This window comes from Nomia melanderi, chromosome 3 (assembly GCF_051020985.1).
Source record: "Nomia melanderi isolate GNS246 chromosome 3, iyNomMela1, whole genome shotgun sequence".
NCBI lineage: Eukaryota > Metazoa > Arthropoda > Insecta > Hymenoptera > Halictidae > Nomia > Nomia melanderi.
Window position 1 is genome coordinate 20289865 of NC_135001.1, and position 21058 is coordinate 20310922.

The following is a 21058-nucleotide window of genomic DNA, read 5'->3' on the forward strand; positions in this document are numbered from 1 at the left end:
GGACTCGGGGATCGGATGCATTCTTCGCCGGATTCTGATACAGAATTCCGCGGAGCAAAGTAACCGCGTCAATATTAAACCGAGCCGCTTTTGCGAACGGGATCAATGAACACCTGGAATTTTGCAGGGTTTTCATCCTCGGGGTTCCCCGGGCCCATATTGAAACGGAGTTCGGTCGTGCGCCCCTTTATTACTGAATATAAGAGAATTCCTGCGAGCAAAAATTTGGGTATTAAGCCGCCGCGGCGCACCTCGAAACATCCGGGCCGGATGTATTGCGGGATGCGCTACTGATTTTATGGAGGATGCCTGAATGAACCGATGCTTCGATCGATTTGTACATTGAGCTTCAGATTTCGGTGCATGCGGAGAGCGTTGAGTGTCTGGTTAATATTGGCTTTGAATGGGAACGTTTCTAGCGGACTTATTCTTTATTGCACTACTGAAAATGCAACGTTGTGTTCTTTTCTACCCTCTGGTGTTTCTTTTAGTTAGGATCGTTGACTTTTTTCTCCCTTTCCCTGTCGTTCCTCTTCGCTGAGCTACTCAATTTCCTGTTCCTTTCAATCGCACCTCGTACGCTTATTTTTGTCTGTGTTATTGTTATTATTATTGAAGTCTACTTTATAGAGAATGCATGAATAGAAATTTCAATCGATCTAATAGCTTCCTTTGATATTTTCATTGCAGTTTGTATAATATCAGCTTCTGCTGGAAACAACGTAGGTCGGACTTATTCTTAGTTATACTACTGAAACTAGATTCCATCCAACATATTGTGGGATTGTAAGGTTTTAGCGAGAACAGGCACAGGTGGATTTGTATTTTTATTTAAATGTAACTGGCTAGAGTTAAATTAAACTATGTATCTTAATATATTCTACGCAATACTATGTTGTTCCACGCTGGTCTATTCTCATCTACTATTCTAGACTCTCAAACTACACTGCTCCACGCTATTCCACTCTGTCCTGCTCCTCTCAACTCGCGAAACTACACTCCGCTAAAAAGGTCTTGCAATCCTCTTAACTAGTCATCGTAAAGCTCGACATGATACTAATTCTTTCATGAATTCTTTATCTTTTCACATAAACATGTAATTCTTCTTTGTTTCGCTTTGATCTTCCATTAAAATATACTCTACGTGCATTCGCCCTACGTTCGACGAGCAGACGCTCAATTTTTTTATTTTATTGCGCGCAGAACGAGAGGTTTCCAACTAAATTCCACAGTTAACCTCTTAGGCGCGACGCGCCACTATAGTACGCCGCTACCAGTATATCATAGATCATACCCAATTGTATTACTAATTATTAAAGTAAATTGTTAAAGTTAAATTACGTGTATCATATCTTTAAGAAAAATTATAATTTGATCATCAAAAACTTCATTCCAATGTACTCGCGTAGAGAAACAGCGCCGCGCAAAATTCAGCCGTGCCTAAGAGGTTAACCGGTTAAATACTAATCCCGTCGACACGGGGCATGATTCTGCAGGCCACCATCGGCCGCCTGCGAACCATCTGAGTTCAAGTGGTCTGTTCGCAACGGTCCGAGTATACCTGCGGTATCCGGCCTTACGCGTCGCACCTCACGCTATCTACACAAAATGAAGCTGTAACTCGATCTATACAGCTACTTCCTCATTTACCCTAAATCGAGAGAAGCATATTCTGTTTCCACGCGGTGAACGCATCAATTTTTGGCTCGACAACTTGTTAGCGTAACAATTAACCGCCCCGCCATCCGAAACGAGAGGTCGAAAAAGTAAACAACAGAGTAAGTTCACGACACAGGCAGAAACCCGTGGCGACACCGGCGCGCTTGTCAATCGCGGAGTTGGAAACTTTGAGAATTGTACCCGGAATTTCCGGGGCACGCAACAGACAAAGGTGCAACCCGGCCCGGCTGAAACTATTACCGCACTTGATGCAGCGCGTTCAACTGTCTTCCGAGCGGAGCGACATCGCGCATAAAACGGCGCGCCGCGGCACGACCGAAATATTTCGCGGGGGCGAATATTAACGAGAGCACACACGCCGCTCGCATGCAAACGAGCCCGCAAACACTCGGGCAAACAAGACGCATGAGCCAGCTTGTGTGTAAGTATGTATAAATTGCACGCTGCGCTGCGTTGACACTGATTTTCGGTTGATTTAGGGAAGGTTCGCGTGGAAACGTTGTTTTCTATCATTCTTCCTCTGAGTGACCAGTCATTGCCCCAGGCCTTCGTCAAATCAAAAATTTAAGGTTCTTTGTTCGAAGTTTTTTCAAATGGCGTATTTTATTCGAGAAAAGAGCTTGAAATATCAATACGCTCGAATCATTTATATTGTCGATGGAGAATCCCTTTGCATTCGGAAGCTGACTCTGTCACCATTTGAAACATGGAAATGAAGTAGCTATGTTACTTAGTTTATATGTTTTCTCATTAGTTTCAAAGAATGCCGTCCATATCTCATTGGAGAACGTTGAATACATCTAACGAAGAACTTTCGAGTACAAAGGGTTGTTACAAGACACCGAACTCTTCGTTTCAATAAAAGACTCGGGTATTTCACTGGCGACGGTGTTAATCGAGACAGAGCAATCCCAGGGTTCAGAAAAGTCAGCTTCCCTCGGCCGGCAATCTCTTTCGAGCATCAAAGCGAAAGCTCGATCGATCGCGGCGAGTCCACGGATCTGTTTAGGGTCGGCGAATTAGGTTGGTCCGCAGATCCAGCTCCGATTGCGTCCGTTCGGGACGACCCCCCGGGGGAGCGAACAACGACCGGGCGCGCATAGAAACAGATTCTAAGCAGCATCGAGGAATTATTGACACTGCCGGCTAAAGCTTCCCCTGCAATCTTGAAGAGGTGGCTGTAAGTTTGCCGACTCGCCGTCCGAAAACAGCAATTTTCGTAGCTGCAGCTCGGAAACTCAAACGCCGCTCGTTTGAACAAAGTCTCGGGAGGTCGGAGTCGGACGCAACAGGATGCGCGACGGTCTTGAAGTTGTTTTCCCTTTGAAAAGCCGTGGCAATACTGCAGCCGACAAGGCCCGATGCGACCGAGGCCGCGTTCTCTGCGCGGCGGGTCGTTCACCTGCTCCGTGAACAGGCAAACAGCCGCCGCGCTTCCACTGTCTGCTTACGCGTTCATTGTTCCCCAAGAAAAAGTAACGAGATGCCTGAAGACCTTACCCGGATTAGAGCCCGGGCGACTTGTTTTGACAAGTCTCGACTGACGAGCCGCCGCCCCGCTGTCAAATTAACTGTTGTTCCCCCCGAAATAAGCCCGGCCCGGTCCCGGGCGGAGTTTTTAGCGACCGGTTTAATCAGCGCCTAGCAAGCAGTTACCGACTCTCGTCGAGATCCGCTTCTCCCCTTGTTCCCAAGAAATTCGAGGAATTTCGGGGGATAATAACGCGAAGCCATGACGGGAAAAGGGCGGCGGGACGCTAACTCGCGCTGCGAAACATTAATTCGGGCGCGACAGCCGTATCTCCGGTAACGAGACGGAGGATGCGACGGCAGTCCTGTTATTTCAATGGATTTAATTGCAATCTCCGCCTTCGATCTTTATTAAGACGTTATCGCCGCCTCCCCCCTGTCGGTTTATTATTTAAGTTCCTCGAAGCACCCGTTCGTTCATTTCGACAGCTTCTTATCTCTCCTCGGGCCGCCGGCAACAGAAATATCAGAGGAACTTCGAGATTCGCTGTTGACACGTTTAAAAGTATTTCGCCAATCGAACCACTCGCAATTTAATGAGAAAGGGGAACGAAATTCCTGGTACCCGAAGGCTGAAGTGCTCGCTCTTCATCCGCTCGCGGAAACAGCCGAGTCGAACACGTATCGGAACAACCAATCAAATATTTGCGAGAGTCAGGGCGTCGCGTAATTTCATCGGTACTTCATCCGTCACGAAGATATTAAGAGTCAATATTTATTACCGGAATGACGCACATTTTAATGACCTCAACACGTTTCGAATCGTTATCGATCCAGCCGCAAGTTCAACACTCCGTTCTAACGATAATGTACTAATTGCTTGCCTTCCTCCAATTATCGGCGGCATCGGTAATTAAACACTCCCAGTTCGGAATCATGTTTATCCAGGTCTCCGGCGATCTCTTTGAACCGGCGCGCCTTCTTACGGTAACACTCTGGCGATCGCTGGTCGGCTCGCGGAGCACGGAAAACGGACCGTCCCGGCGCGTCATCGAAAACGGGGTCTCACCCGGTCAGCAAACCTCTCGCAGCATCCTCTCGGCCCTCGCCGGGATTCATTCCGCGACGGAGTCTCTTAAAATTCCGCCCTCGCCCGGTCTAATAAAGCAGTATCCGCGTTGGATCCGAAATTGATCCGGCTAGGTAACCACCGAGGCCGACAACTTTCCGCCGAAGCCGACGTATTCAGCCCGCGTCACCCCTTTCGCTTGGTAATTCCGAAAATTGAATCCGACGAGTCAGCGTTCCGCGAGGAACAGGTCTCCTCCGGGCTGTGACCCGGCGGCTCAGAGCATTCGCGGCGCCCAACGACCCTGTTTATTCCATCCATCAAACGTGCGACTATAAACAGAGAAGCATCGACGGGTCGCGCGGGAATGAGGCGTCCTTCGGAACAGACGCAAATCCGACCCCTTGTTACGTATTCTAAATCCTTTTCTCTCGGAGAATTTCGTTTCGAACGGTGCACCTGTTCTGTCGATGAAACGCCGAGTTGTAACCTGGGCGAACGTGTAGTTGAAATGTTTCCCCCGATTTTTGCTGTTCAACCGAGTAACTATGTATCAGATTCAGCTTAGTTTTAACTCAAAGTCGACTTCTCATTTCAGTGATGAAGTGGAGTAAGAAGAAACTAGTTGAACAGTCTACCATTAGACGCTAAGCTGTGGCTTTACCTAAATTTGTAAAGTTGACGTTGATTTATAGAGCCCTGCCGTTCCAGTTTCGATTCATTCGATGATAAATCGATGAACAGGGGATAATCAAAGACTCTCCGGCGATTCCTGGAGGGATAAGGCATCCTTTCGAACGATGGATGCAAATCCGACCCCTTGTTACGTAGGCTCGCCCCCATTTCACTTGGAAATTCCATTCGAAAGGGCGCGCGGCTTCCGTCGACGGAAAAATTAGATCGGAACCCGTAAAATTCGGGTCAGTTTATAAAATCCCGCGAGTAAAATTCGCAAGCTATCCGCGATCAATAAAAGATCCGGCATCCGCGGCTGCACGAAACGCAGCGATTCCCGTTTCGGTTGATTCGATTGTTTTTCCCGGAGTAATTGGGGATTTTGTTCCGTCGATTGGTAGAAAAGGGAGGCGCTTGTCGAGCTGCGTGCCCGGCCAGCTGAGCTTCCATCGGAACAAGCCGTGAACGAATGGAAAAAAAAAGAACAGGAGGAGAACGAAAACAAAAATTGGATCCAACCGGAAACGGGGAACCGACGCGGGAATGTTTACAGCCGCGCGTCGAATAATTCACGAGGGTACGGCTCCTTCGGACTCGAATTCGGCCGGGTTTCAGTTGCAGTTTCGCGGGGCGAACGACGCGCACGCGGGAGCGTGACAAGAACGAATAACGTTTCTTGCGTCGCGTGCTTAAAATCGCATGACAAATGCCCGCATTTTCTTCCTAAACAGATTTTTCCTTCTGAAAAATTTATTTTCACACGTGCCGCGATAAATCACCGCCGCCGGGGCTCTACCTAAGTATCGGCCTGCGCATGAAAATATATCAAACTATTCGCGGGATACCGTCGATTCGGGCCCGCCGGCTGTATCGACGGAACGCACGCGAGCTCGTATTTGTTTATCGTTGTCCCCGGCGACCGCGATAAATAATCCCACGTCAACTTAACCCTTTCGATACCAGCGCCGACCGCAGTCGACGTTCACGTGTAGTGGTCGCAACGATGTAACGAGCTCGTGCGTTAAACCTTTAAGATAGAATCTGAATTCGTTAAAATCGGTGCTAATTGACGGCGCAGGAACTGTAAACGTGTTGCGGAGGACAAGCTCGGTTCTGGATCCTAATGGATTATATTAACATCGTTTGGAACGTGACACGTTCACTGCCATACGAATTTTAGGCATTCTATACAATATTCCTTATTCTTTTATAACAACGACAAATCTTGTAACCCTTTCACTGTTAGCATGAAATGTATGATTTCAATTTATTTTGCTTTATATTACGATACATTTCAAATACAACCGAAATTGTAGCAAACTGGCAATCTCTTGCTACGAGTGTATTCGTGACTGGCGGTGAATGGGTTAATTATATCTATAGCTATATCTTGACGGTTATTTTAACGAGCTGCAGACGCATGCTACAAATACTCGCGATCCACGTGAAAGCTGCTTTTCTTGTATTGTTGCATCCAAGAATAGAGAAGCTTCAATTATTATAGAACTCAGAGCACATCGATAAAAATAGTTGAGCAACTTCATAAGCACGACAGAAGATAATCCCCAAAGTTCAAACCCATTCGAAGCGCATTTTACAGCGTCGTTAAACTGCGAGCGCACGAAAGTCAAACAGCACGCGGAGAAAAGCTTTAAACACCGACCCCGCAGCGAGGGTGCGAAGCAAACCGCCGAGGGAATTCCTGGTTTCACGTTGAACCGGAAATATCGAGCGATCCGCGCCGTTCACCCGATTATACATAATGGAAACGTTAAGGGGGCGGGCGGCGCGATCGGCGGATCGACGCGCCCACTCGACGGAGACCGCGAAATAATCCGAGGACGTTTAATAGCTCGCAGCGTGCCCGGCCGGCGATTCGCGCGGAGTAATTTCAGCTCGCAGCCAATGTATCCCGCGGAGTTGGGATTCCAGGCGCGAGACTAAAGTTCGCGTTTAAAGCTAGTTAGCGAAGTAATAAAGTCAAGGTGCAGCCGGAGAGTGGCTAAGTGGCCGAGTCAGTGAGCAATCGTTGGAATAAATGAGCGAGAAGGGCGACGGGGGTGGGAACGAACGGGGCTGGAACGGAAGGAATGGGGTTATAATTATCAGCTAAAAGTGTAGGTGCGAGACTCGGTCCGGTATTACAGGCCACTTCGTTTTTTTCCCCCCTCCTCCTCCTCCTACTCCTCTTCTTCTTCTTCTTCCTCCGCCGGCCCGAATGTAGTTAGAGGAGATACCGTTACAAACTCGTCCGCCCAGACTCGATTCCTGGGACGCTTCTCGCCGGCGATATTTACGCTCGCTCGCCCAGACGGACCGTGACTTTTATCAGAATTCTCTATCAATTACGCCCGGCGAAATTGCGACTCCGTCCGGTCGGAGGTCGCGGGCTCCCGGGGAATTCACCGGAACCGACCGGCACGTAGTTTATCGCGATCGTTGCGCTGCTTTCCTGTCAGCCGAGTCTTTTTATTTATTTGTTTGCGGGGATCAGTTTAGCGGCGATTCTCCGGGATTAACAGGGAAAACCAGTTTACTGGCGGAGGGAACGTACTCTAACGGTAAGGATCAATATTTACATAGTTGTCTGTGCCTTCGTTATGCTCGCTCACTTAGTGATTTTCACCGGCTGTCTTTGATTTTCTAACTAGTCTTCAATTCTACACTGATATAATTCTGCGTATTCCTCTCCTTCATAGACATATGCTTTCTCTATATCACTCGAAGTTCCAATACCAAATCTTTCACAATGCTCGTACGAGCAGAGCTGTGGAGGTGATAAAAATGGGAGGACACATGTAGTTTGAACTATTTAACACTAAAACTACCAGAAGGGTCCAAATGACTTCTTGATGTCTCCTTTCTGTAATTATTAAAAAGATAACAGACGTTTCTCTGGAAAATGATTAAAGAAATTTATTTAACAATACGAAAACTGAATTATAAGTCAATCAAAGTCTAAATAGATGTACTCTTGGAGTTTCTATAGAGAAATTTCGAAAAGTCAATTTAACTGCTCGGTAGATCTAGTGTTCGCGCCTCCAAACATTCACGCACTTATACCATTCATCCCCAATCGCTCTTTCCTACTTTCCACCCACATCCTTTCTCACTTGTACCCTGACCCGACAGCTATAGGTAACGTTCGCGCTCGTCATCGCAACATTCTCACGGACCATTCTCAGCCACTCGCGATTCTTTGAACTGAATCGCCCAATTTCCAAACGTACTAGCGTCACCTAGTCGCAAGACACCGACCGCACGCGCATTTCCTAGGCTCGGCGGAGACGTGTCGAAATTTTACCGCCATACTTCGTGCCAAACGTTCTTCACCATGGTTTCCCAAGTATCCAATTACACTTACTCCAATTCATCACATCCCGTCCAATTCACGCTCTCTGACTCTAACAGGCAATCCTACTTGTTCACTTATTGATTAGTGATCATCGTACTACTGCTCCATACTACGAAAGACTGGAGCCGTAAATAAAACGAAAGAAACACATCGATCGGAGCTCAACAATACCAAGTAAATATTTGCACTTTTTACTCTGTCGAGCAACGTTCGCGCCCCGCCTTTTACCGAGCTTCACGGCGAAGAACGTGAGAGAATCCACACCTTCGCGGTTTGTGTTTCTTCGAACGAAGCCGCCGTAAGGGCTTATCACCCTCCCGATTCGACGCGGTCGTTACTAATGGCGCAAAACCGGGGGATCGCGAGCCGGGGCACCATGGCCGACCTGAAAAACTACCGCGGCGGAACTCGGCCCGGCCGGGAGAGTTTTATTACGGCTGCGAGCCGTTCGGTTGGGGGCTCGTTTGCCGCGTTAACCAGCGTCGATTTTTCTCAATTATCCGGTGAAGAGATATAATAGCTTCCTTCCGAGCAGACCGAGTTGTAATTTGATAAACGAATATATATCGAGGCCGCGGTATCATCTTGTTCGGTTAGGGCGGGGTTAATTGAGACGCCGCGGCGGATCCACGGCTACGGGAATTAATATGGAAATACCCTTTGGTGCGCCTCGCCTTGCGTTTAACGCTTTCCTGCGTTTAGGAACAGGGTTCAGACGATTAGCTTATACGGAGACGTATATACTCGGGGAATCTCATTGTGAAACGTTCCTGTGGTGTAGGACTGTACGGGTAGCAATTTGTCTGCTTTTAATTCTTTTGATGTATACTGATATATTGAACAAGCATCAATCCCACCATTATTGTTATTGTGGGGCTACTAAAATAAAAACTAAGTCCATAACTGCCTTCCTCAACTGCTTTTCCAAAAAGGAAAACTCTTCAGTCGACGGCGTACGTGACGCAGGTCATGGTGGTCCCCTTGGTCATAAACTTGTCAACGGACCTGGACCATCTCTCCCCCCAGGTATCGACAAGCAAAAGGTCGAACCGTCTACATTATATTTATCCTTTGCTCACTGACCCCTGCAACTATTCCCAAGAATCTTCCACTGTTCAATTACTTAGTAATCGTAAGATTCCCTAGTAATAAAATAAAATATAAATTCAACGCGTTTATTTCACGATCTCATCATGGATGACATAGACCAACCGTGCTCGTCCGCAAAGTAGCTGGATACATCGCGGCGACGGTTAATGGATACCATCCGAACAAAATTGCATCCACCGACGGGGAACCTATCGAAAACTACTCAAGAGGGTGCGCGCAATGCGCGGTGCAACGACGGAACCGTAACTTGTCAAATGGCTGTCGATCGCCGAATGAAAAGAGAACAGACTTATCTGGCGCGCGGAGGAAACATGGCCGCGGGGCTCGGTATCGCGTCACAATGTTATCGGCGGCGGCGGGTTTACGCCCGGCCGATGAATAAAACAGGCCCGCGACGCGAATAAAGAACGCGGGCTGGCGCACGAGCCCGATAAGGGGCCGTCTCTCCTTGCGGGCCGGCCATTAGATAAACAGATTTATTCGCGGTACACGCGAGGCCGGCCGGGCTCGGCTGCCGAGCTATCGAGCACGAAATTCGGATGTACACTTGTACGGCCTATCGCGGCGGTTCGTCGAGCACGCGTACTTAATCGCGGCTTAACCCGCTCTCAAAAGTTCCGGCCGGATGAACCGGTTGTTCGCCGTAGGAGGCACCGCCCGGCTCGCAGTCGAAGGTAATTGCTCGAAACTGCGATACCCCCGGACAAAATGTCGCCGGTAATTGCCACGGAATCGCGGGATCCGCCCGAAGATCGAACGATTAGTAAACTTAGCACGGTATTGAGTTGTAACGTTAACCTGCGCTGAGGAGCGCCGTAGAGCTCTTCTTGAGTTGTGCCGAAATTGAGAGCGCGGGGGCGCTTCTGTTTATCAGTATTGTAGGGGTTTTTATTAAAATCCCATTGCAGTGGCGAGGAATAAAAAGAAAGAATTAGACTCACTAGATGACAATAACAAATACTTTATTCTACTATAACTCGCAGACTCGCTAACTGTTACTTGCTGTGTTACTCGCTCAAAAGATCACGCTCAACTCAGGTCACGCTTCACAATGTCTATCCGCTATCAAGCACAAAATGTTCCTCGCGCACGCATTCCCACTCGCTTTTAACACGCACCCCCATTCGCTCTGTCTTTCTCACCCTTGCACCCTTCTCACTCGCATCTTTCGTCCATAGTCAAAATTCACGCAGTCGCGTACACGCTTTTCTCACGGTCCAGTCGCTCAGTTCCAGACACTGTTCCTCGCATTCTTTCAGCCACTCAAGATTTTCTAAACGCAGTCACACTATTTTCCAAACATCCCGGCGCCGGTCCGTCACCCTTACGCACGCACAACAAACCATTCATCTTACAGTATCAATTATAATTTTCTTACTGTATTCTTCAAGAAATAAGTCGAAGTAAAGTTATTTGAATAAATGTTACATACACACCCGATCACTTTGCATTCTTGGTAAATGTCCACAAAAGTTGTTTAGCATCGGTTAATCTTGGCCATCAGAGAATCTCACGATGTTATAAGCAAGGTTCTGATACACTGAGCACTAACAGGATATAGTACTTTCTTTTTCATCGAGGCTTGATTGTTATAACCCTTTGCGGACAAAGATTCTTTGAAATATACGAAACCTTCGGCATATGAAGTTAAATTATATATCGATTGCTTAAATAATAGAAAGAAAAGAAATTATACGCAGATCTCTTGCTGTTTGAGTAACTGAATCATTTTAGACTTACTCTTCCAAATATGGAAATTTGATCTCGCCGAAATGTCGTTCGTCCGTAAAGGGTTAAATGACGCGTAAGTCGGGTAGTAAGGTACAACTCGAAAGACATCGTAAAGAGTTTGATTTAGCGTGTAACAGTTGTGATTCAGAAGCTAATGCGGATGGTTCGCAGTAACAACAGCTCGTAATTTAATTAGGACCATATTTTGACTCGGACTTGGAGATTTTTCATTCGGCATTGTTCGCGGCAACTGCAGAAATGCTCCAGCATTGAATTTTTCACGAGTACGCGAAGGAGAGCGAACGAAACCGAATTTCGTGAGGCGAGGGGTAATCACGAGAGTGCTTAACGAGCATCAGGTAACGCGAGAAGGGAACTACGGAAACTAGGAACCGTGCAGTTTCGGTATTGAGATCGGAGGTAGCTCGCGAACACAGTTGCTAATTTCTCGAGGATCGGGTTCATTTCAAGTTGGACTCGAATCGGCATTTTCTTGTTCAGTGAACGCTCACATTGGGCCGCAAAAACCTCGTCCAGTTCGAATATCGATTCGGCCGTAATTTCACGCTTCGAACGATTATGGTGCGACAGCTGCGGAACGTCACACACAACGACGGCACCGCGGCAACCCCCGATATGCGGTCCGACCTGGCCCTATGACTTTTTAACCCTTTTTTCTCTGGAGATCGCTTTCCCGAAAAATGAAACGCTTTGGTCCGCTTCTGACAGCGGAGGGAGGTGTGACAGACAGAAACTGCGGGAAGGTTGTCTGGACTTTAAGAAACTTTTGACGTGTTCAACGTATTAAAGGTGCTTTTCCACCTGAAGCATAGACCTGAAATATTTTCTCCGCAGTTCAGTATTCCACCGTACCATAGGGTACAAAATTGTTTCTTTATATTTACTAATACGTTCGTTACTAGAATTTGCGACAACAATCTTCATGGTTACAACGTTTCGTAAATGCAACTGTTGAATTATTACTAATGCTAGCGAAAGCAAAAATGCCGTTCATATATCTTTAGTCTAAACAAAGATAGAAAGGCAATCAGATGTGTCTGGATTTTGTCACGCGAAGTCAAGGGACTTCCCCAAGCAAGGCTACAAACGATCCTGTAAACAAAAGCGGAGCCCAACTTATTTTTCGGTGTTCTGAATCATTCGCATTCGAGAGCTTGAAAGAGCAAGACGTTTTTCAAAGCCGTTATAATAAAGTCACACTATAAAATATTGTTTCATTATTTAATCACCCATTTCCAATGGCAACAAATCATCGAATGCAAGTAAAATTCGAGAGAAGAATCTCAACTTCCTACACATTGCGCTACGTGTTACGGTTTGAAATCAAAGCACGCGTGAAAGTAATCTAATTTTCTACACGCCATCGATATGTTAATAAATTTTGTTATTGCCGTAGGAGCTGTTTCTCGCGTGGGATGTTTCGCACGTACAAACACTTTCGCGTAAGCGATGCGAGGAGTGGAATCGAGCGAGAAATCTCGTGGCCGATTTTTATTAACACGTCGTACGTAACGGAAGCGTGTCACGGGTCGACATTTATAACGTTCCTCGTGACTGTTCTTGCGTCGTTGAGCCACGAATACCTCGGTCATGGAATTTTATTATACACTTTCGGCAAAATGTGAATTTCGCCGTGTGAATACCAATGCGTTTAGACAATGCGACTTCGCGGTCGGTTATATTTATGGTCCCCGGTGCTCGGCTCCCCTGAACCGTTTCGATTTCTTGTCTGGACGTTCTGCTAGGAATTGCGGGCACGCAGCTGTATCGACAGATGAGCCCGCGAATAAAAAGGAAACTGGCCTGTTTAGACGTGTAAACGTATTACCAGGTAATAAATCGTCTTCCTCGGTACCGAATTAATAGGGCAAATTACTTTTTCGATGATCATTCGTATTCCCTACCGTATACATATTAGAAATACGTTAAAAGACAATTATTATTGAGAATTTTTTTCGAAATTTTCCTAGATTCCTTGTTTTATTCTGCAACACCATAAGGATCGAAATTGTGAACAGAGTCCTTGTAATTTTCCCCGTAATAAAATTGGCAAATATGTACCACCAACCTAAGGGGTAAGCAGTTAACTGTGGAATTTAGTTGCAAAAGCCTCTCGTTCCGCGCGCAATAAAAAAAAATGGAGCTGTAGGTTGTAGGTTGTAGCTGTCTAGTGGTAAAAACAGGAGATGTAGCTACAAAATTTTACGGTAGAAAAGATGATAATACTGAACAACGTTTTTTGTTGAACTTGTATACTATCCAGCGGCGCCAATGTTAAATAGCTTGCCAATCTGTGTAGAACGGAGTTTCACCGATGGGTACATAAAATTGTTGCTGTTTCGAGGACAACGGTGCAACACCCCCCTTCGACGAAATTGACCAGTTAACTGTGGAATTTAGTTGGAAAAACCTCTCGTTCTGCAATAAAATAAACAAATGGAGCTGTACTCGTCGAATTCAGGATGAATGCACGTAGAGTATATTTTAATTAAAGATCAAAGCGAAACAAAGAAGAATGACATATTTATGTGAAAAAATCAAGAATTCATCGCTGAAACAGTTAGTATCGTGTCATACTTTACGATGACGTGTATACTCGTCAAACACAGTTAACTGGTTAAGTTGTTGCTTTTGATATTGGACACAGCTTACTAATCGCATTAATATCTGTACACAATGAAGTCTTCAGAATCGGTTCGAAGAGGTATCGGGAAGTTTAACCTTATGCCAACTAGAATATTATAAACGTTTAAAAACTCGTTCCATAAACAACTGAATCATCCATCCATGTCGTAAGCACTAAAAATAAAGAAAACCACATATCGATCTCTAATCATTCGAATAATTAATCTACTCATTCCCTTTCGATTTTACATATCAAAATCCGAACTCGCCAATGCAGCGGTATGTCATTCGGACCAAAATCACTCTTCCAAACTATTATTACGCTACGCGCAGCGACTAAAATCCACGAGACCAACAAAAACCCATTTCTATTTCCAGTCAATACGTCCCAAAGGAAAACACGCGGTATCGATGTCATAAAGACAAGACCCGTCCCGAACTTTCACTGTCCCGGTGTTTGTTCGAAAATTCTTGTTTCGAATTTCAAAGAAAAAGTTTCCGCCCCGTCCTCGACCGTGGCAACTTCCATCAGCTTCCCAGACTACCGGCCTCGTCCCGCGTCTTCCACTTCAATTTCCCCGAAAACCAACACGCCCCGCGCTTCATCAGCGGAAAAAGTTAACGCCTCGTTCCCGGTGCCGGGCGCGCCTGTTATTTTCAATTTCGCCGGTGATCCGCCGCGAAATTCCCGAGTCGTATCGCGGCCGCGCATCGCGTCTTCCGAGAACCACCGGGAGCTACCGCGGAACACGGGAAACTTCGCTCGCGTTACGTGTCCGCGCTTTTCCGAAAATTTTCCTCGGGCCCACGGCGTTGCCGGGGTATCTTCCGGAACTCGTTCGACTGCGCGCGTCACCGGCGAACGGGAAACGAGCACGCGGAGAAGCCGCGGCGAGGGAGGCGCACCGAATTTCTCGGTTTACCGGAGTTCGGTTCCCTTTGAAATAACACACCGCGCCGCGAGAGCTTCGCAAGTTTACCTAATCGACCGGTTACGGTGTCACAAGCACTCTTTCGACCGTCGCCGTGCAGCGCCGCGGCATTTCGGGCTCCAATTAACCGAGCACCGGCATCGATCTATTGGCTCCCCTCGTTAGCGGCTAAAGACCGAAGATTGAACTCGTCCGGAGACAATTCTCACTCGAAATCTCGCGCTCGGTTCGTCGAACAAATCTCGTTCTGCGCTTCTCCCTTTCAGGAACGAAATTACGAACGTCTACATGGAAGTTTTAATGGAATTATTGGCCTGATGAAGCGTTCTACTGGGATTCTTACCAGATTTGTTTGTCCGCGGTAAAGCAGTCTTCTTGGGAGTTGTGAAGGTTGAGGGACTACGCTCTTTGGTTATCGGATTAGATGCTTCTCGCTGATCGAGGAGAAACGCAAGGATAAGAAAATGCCTATATATTCATTTATCCTATCACTATTGTATTCAATTCTATTATATTCCATCGAGTTATACTTTTCACTTGCTCTTGTTAACCCCTTGCCGTACAGTGACAAGTGAAACTCGTGATGAAGATTAGACTCAATTGACAACAATCAATGTTGTTCATTATCCACTGATCAAAGCACATAACTAGTTCGCTATTATCAATGTATCATCTTCAAATGAAACTTCCGATTGAAGTAGAATGGAAAATTTTGCTACTTTTCTAAATTGCCAATAGTAGTTACACGAGCTTAGTAAAATGAATAGTACGTCAAGAGGTTAATAAATCATTTCTATTAAACTACGATTCTAGTGAGTCCGTCAGTCATCTACGACACCAAATACAATTCCATCATAACAATGCCTCCAACTAATTATCCCAATCATAAAGAAAATTCTTATCAATGATCCACCACATTATCCACTTCTCCCAATCAATACATCTTCACAAACGATGCTAGAAAGCCAATAAGTAACTCGTCATCCAACAATTTCGCCTAGTTACCTAGAATTACCATCAAGCTCGCACGAGACGCGCCGTAGATCGCGAATTATCAAACCAGGATCGATCGCGAGTCTCGTAGTCGCGAGGATCGCAGCGGAGGCTCGCTTTTATCAGCCGTTCCGGGGAATAGAGTCGGTTCCGAGCGGGTTGTCCCGGTATGTCGAAGGGGTTGTTCTACAAGCGCGCAGACTAGTCTCGCTGACTTCGCGGGGAAAGGCGAAGAGTGCATCAGGTGACAGAGCGAGCGCGCGCGCGGGGGGCGACGGGGGCGCGGAATCAGGGCAGAATCGGATGGAGCGTTTCTTGGAGTAAACTTAATTACTGGGTGGCGCTCGGCGCCCTGACATTTGGCAACGAGCCTCTAAATCTCGAAGAGGAACGGCAAACGGGAATGTGCACTGTTCCAGATTGCATTCTCGCCGAAGCAATCATGCGTCGGCTGCAACGTTTGCCGTGGAGCCGAGCCCGTGCTCCATCGTGCCGCGAGACCCCGGCCCTAGCAATACGCGGCCCGGTTCTCGCGGTTTCAGCCAGCCGACAATGAACTACTGCCACCGCCGCGATTCATTTGATCCCCGGGCTGCCATCGCCGCCCGGCCATTCACGGATTTCGAGCAAGGTTATCGAGATCCGGATTAGGTTCATCGCGTCGAATGTCCCGGATCAAGTTCGCGTTTTTCGGATGACGCCGGTGGCTCTGGTTTCCCGCGAATTCATTTGGACGCTTTATTTCCGATGCTGGGAGTCTGTTAACTGGTTTTTCAATGACCACGCTTATCGGCCGATGGCCTGTTCGGACGAATTTCTATGGACCACGCTTATCGACTGCTCGCCGGTTAATATCGTGCTTTTTGGAAGAGAAAGTGGGACATTCTAGGTATTTGCACTTTTTGGTTGTAATTTTTAAATTATGGAGCTTTGCGAATAGGTGTATTGTACTCTTGAGTGATAGACGGAACTAGATGGTATTAGTGATAAATTTGCGTCCGGTTGAATTGGTCATTCGAGAGTTGTGTCGTCTCGATCCACGACATTCGGGATTTAGAGTATAACGGAGGTTGGAGAAGTTGTAGAATTGACTACGGAGAACACGTTTTTTTTTATTTATTAATGGGGACACTATTTTTGGTGACAGACTCGGTTGTCCTTTCATTCACATTTCGGAAATTTTGAAACGGTTCTCCCTTTTCCGGGAAGAAACCTTCCCTTGAATTTCCTCATTGAAGGAGTAGCGATGGAGGTGAGAACTGTGGATTGGCTCGTTTGGATTTTTGAAATCTGCGAAGGGAAGGTGGTCGTTTTATTTAATTGGTCAACGTTTGACGCGAGTCTTGCTAGGTAACCTCCAATCTAACGGTTGTCCTCAAGTAATGCGAGTACCAAAGAGTAACATATTTATGATACTCTCTGAATTTACCAGAACATGCCAAATTGAGGAAACTACAGTGAAAATACTGATCCCAGTATAAAGTAAAAAAGGGGCAATTGCCTCTAGACAGGCTGTGAGGAGGAAAAATGATTTCAATGGTTTTCCAAAGTTATTTCTACCATGGGTCAGCTTCGCTAAGAACTGTTTTTCTGAGGGCTAATTTAAATATTGAATTTATCTTCTAGACGTAACAGTGATAGCGTCGGTCGTGAACGGTGGATAAGGTTAACGAAAAGTACATCATTTGTATGTTGCAGTGAATGGTTCTTGTTTTCGCGAATCTAAATAACCCGAAGTAATATTTTCACTACACGAGACAACGTAGAACGTGTACTGTCCGATGCAAGAAACGCCAGTGGGATGTGTTAATTGCCAGCAAGTTCCTGTGTTTTGCCTGATGGGTAGATTGGACACTTGTTCCTCGTTACTAGTTACACGGAAGATGGAATTCTGTAAGGGCCAGACAACTGTTTATAAGTATCAGTACTTCGCGCGAACTCGCTGCTCGCGTTCACGTCAGAGAAGGAATTTAACTTTTAATTGAATTTCACCGAGCCGGGATGGTACCTGTTCGAGACAGGCCATTATATTTCTCGGTTTGTACTGTAATTTATCGTGAACCGTGGAAAAACCGCCCCGATAAAGGCGACGGTTTTTTAAAGGTCACAGTATTTTCGCTCAAGGTAGTGGACAATCGACCTCGTGTCTATTCAACCGATCCCTCTCGCCCCGCCAGGCTTAATCCGAGCTCAATTCATCAACCGGAAGTTGGTCTGGCCACGTTATCCCCACGTCAGCCTGAACCCCATAACACAAGACCGCGTTAAGCCACGCCAGGTTAACCGAAATCTCTTCTAAGCCTAAAGAGGCTGGACGAACGGAATCGATCGAATTTTCCCTCGTCTCTGATAACGCTCTTTCTTTCTATGATGGGGTGATGAATCACTCCTGTACCATCTAAAACACATTTGGAACCATTTCATCGCATTATCACTATTCCACTTTGATTATGTGCAAAAGATTACCAGAAAACTGATCGACAGAACTTTTCAAAAATTCTACTTACTTGTAATCATTGACTAATACTACTTGCTTCCACGTGAATGGACACTATAGCGAGATACGTACGTCCGATAGCAAATTTGATTAGACAAAATAATGTAGCAACCAGGTATTTAAATACTTTTGTTTCTATACGTAAAGCAATTTGAAAGTGCTGTTGTATACCTAATCATTGACTAGTACTACTTGCTTCCATGTGAATGGACATTATAGCGAGATACGTACTTGTGACAGTAAATTTGATTAGACAAAATATTGTAGTAACCATATATGTAAATATTTTTGTTTCTGTACGAAAAGCAATTTGAAAGTGCGTACATCAGATACTGTGCTCCGTTGTTTAGGGTTAAACAGCCAGCTTGAAATAAAGTAATAATAACCCGCATGTCAGAGCAAACGCTATCTTGATCTACTTAAAAGCAACAATGCCAGAGGACTACGAGTGCCTCTTATCGTTTTTATATTTGAGAGCATCTGGCGACGGTGTGGGAAACCAATTCAGCGGTCCCACTAAATCTCCATGAAAGGAACTGTGGCTTGTGCCAGGACACAGTCCCGTTCCGATGCAGCTTTTACGATTACGCACCTTTTACGTCCCGCCGGGAGTGTTCCCCAGTGATAAGGAAACCGTTCTGGTCGACAGTCCGCCGGCCGCGTCGCGTTTCTCTTTTTTTTTTACGCCGCCCGCCGAAACGAGTTCCCGCGTTTTCGAGATCAAACGATGTTTGCCGGCGGTTTGTAGGACGGCGGCTCAACAGCCTGAAGTTTTACGGTGGCCGACGCTTGATGGGAATATTCCGGTAAAGTGTCAGCGAGCGGGTTTGACGCGTTTCCGATGTGAGGCGCGATAAAGCGGAAAATTGGTCGTCGGACAGTCCGAGCTGCCGGTGTCTTGTTGCTTGATGGACGTGGAACACCTTGGTTAACTTGCTCCGACGTTCGCAAAGTCGCTTAGGCTTCTTTTGAAACGATAGAACCACTAATCCCATCGGTGCATTCAGAAAGCAACAGTAATGCCAATTATAAATGAAATATATAGTGGTTACTATATTATAGACATTGAAAAGGTGGATCTTCGGTAATCGAGAATTGGGAATAAATATATGTATTTAATAAAATATGGAAACAATACGGACAACACGTAAAAAGTACAACTCAATGAAACACTATTTCCTATGCACTCGTGTACTCTAAATCGAGTGTGACAAAACAAACGGATGGAATTACATTCCGAAACACTAAATTTAGAAAATTCGTGATCTGCTAAATCTTTTAAGTAGGAAACTAAATCGGATACCGAACTTTTGAGTATAGTAAACTAAGAAGACCATGTACTAGTCGTTGATTTCTTATATAATTAAACTCTCTGATTACGCCGTTCGATATGCACACGTAATATAGGTATTAGGACGACGCTTGCTGCCAAAGGGTAAATCTAGAGATCATTGTCCATTGTTTCAGTAGCATATATATAGTGTTACTGTAGTATAAATAATGAAAGGATGGATCTTGAGTATTCGACAGCTAGGAATAAATATATGTATTTAATAAAATACTGCAATCTTTGGTACACGACGTTGTGCAGGCCACTTTCCCTCGACCGTTTTACAGCCTGTCCTTCGCTCACATTCTTACATTCACTCTTCTTAAAAATACCTTAACCCACGCTAAAAACTCTAGATACCACAAATATAAATAGATTTAAACGCGTAAATTATGTCGGTAACACGAGAATGCCCTCATCTCCATTTATTTATATTCCTCCTCACTATTGTTCCGCCCTACAAACACGCCAACAACGCTCGACCATTTCCCAGCGCAGTATTCGGTAGCAAATGTAATCGTTCATTGGAGACAAAGCATTTCACGTTTCATTGTCGGAAGTCTCGCCAGTGAAAAGGTCCTGCACGCCGGGACAGGCATTGTGCGTCGCCAGTAGACCGCGTAAACCGCCTAATAAGGCCAAGGCGAATTTGTTTCACGGTCGTTTCGTCGGTTGCGTGGGCGATTGCGCGCCGACGGGACGACGCGGACCGGATTCGGTCCATAAAACAGACGAGGGGCGGCCCGTGAATCGACGGAAGTTCCCAAGGAGGCGCGGACCACTTTCTGAACCCTGTCCGCGAGGGCGGCCGGAGGACAATGGGGGGAATGCAAATCGGGGCCGCGCGCGCGGAATGATATTTCATTCTTTAAAGCGGCGACTCGCGGCCACCTCGAAGCTTTTACAATTGTCTCGGCCGCGATGTCATCCCGAACGACATTCCTCTTGAATTATAAATGTTGGTCATTACGGGAATAACGGCGCCCCTCCGCTGGGAACGTTAATGCCTTTCCCTGTTCCGTGACAGGGGCTTCCAACGGACGATTTTGTCGCTTCCAGCTAATCCTAGGTTAATTTGCCATATTTTACGACGTACTCTTTTTTACGGTTTCTCTTTTCGAACGTGAATCGCTGCATATGTGCAGTGAGGGCTTACAACTTTGTAGATTGCAGAAAGTAGCTACGTTTTCTTTAGGCTGTACCATTGCTACGAATTTTTGAAAACAGCTTCGGTGATCGATATTGATAATACTTAGGAATAATGGATTTCTCGAGCTGTGTTCTTTATTTGTGTTTCTAGTACTTGTATGTGCAGTGAGGGCTTACAACTTTGTAAATTGCAGAAAGTAGCTACGTTTTCTTTAGGCCGTATTATAGTTACGAATTTAAGAAAACAGCTTCGGTGATCGATATTGATAATATTTAAGAATTATGGATTTCTCGAGTTGTGTTCTTTATTTGTGTTTCTAGTACCTGTTCTCTTCATTCTTTCACATAAAACTGCTCACTTTCAAAACACTTCATATAATACAAGCGTTTTAAATAATATATTACAATAATATTAACCATT

At 45.9% G+C, this 21058-nt stretch overlaps 1 protein-coding gene across 2 annotated transcripts in view; it reads left to right on the top strand.

The window, feature by feature from the left end:
• Positions 1-21058, top strand: part of Nlg3 (Neuroligin 3) — a 396857-nt gene that overhangs the window by 114585 nt on the left and 261214 nt on the right. The gene's annotated exons all lie outside the window — the stretch shown is intronic.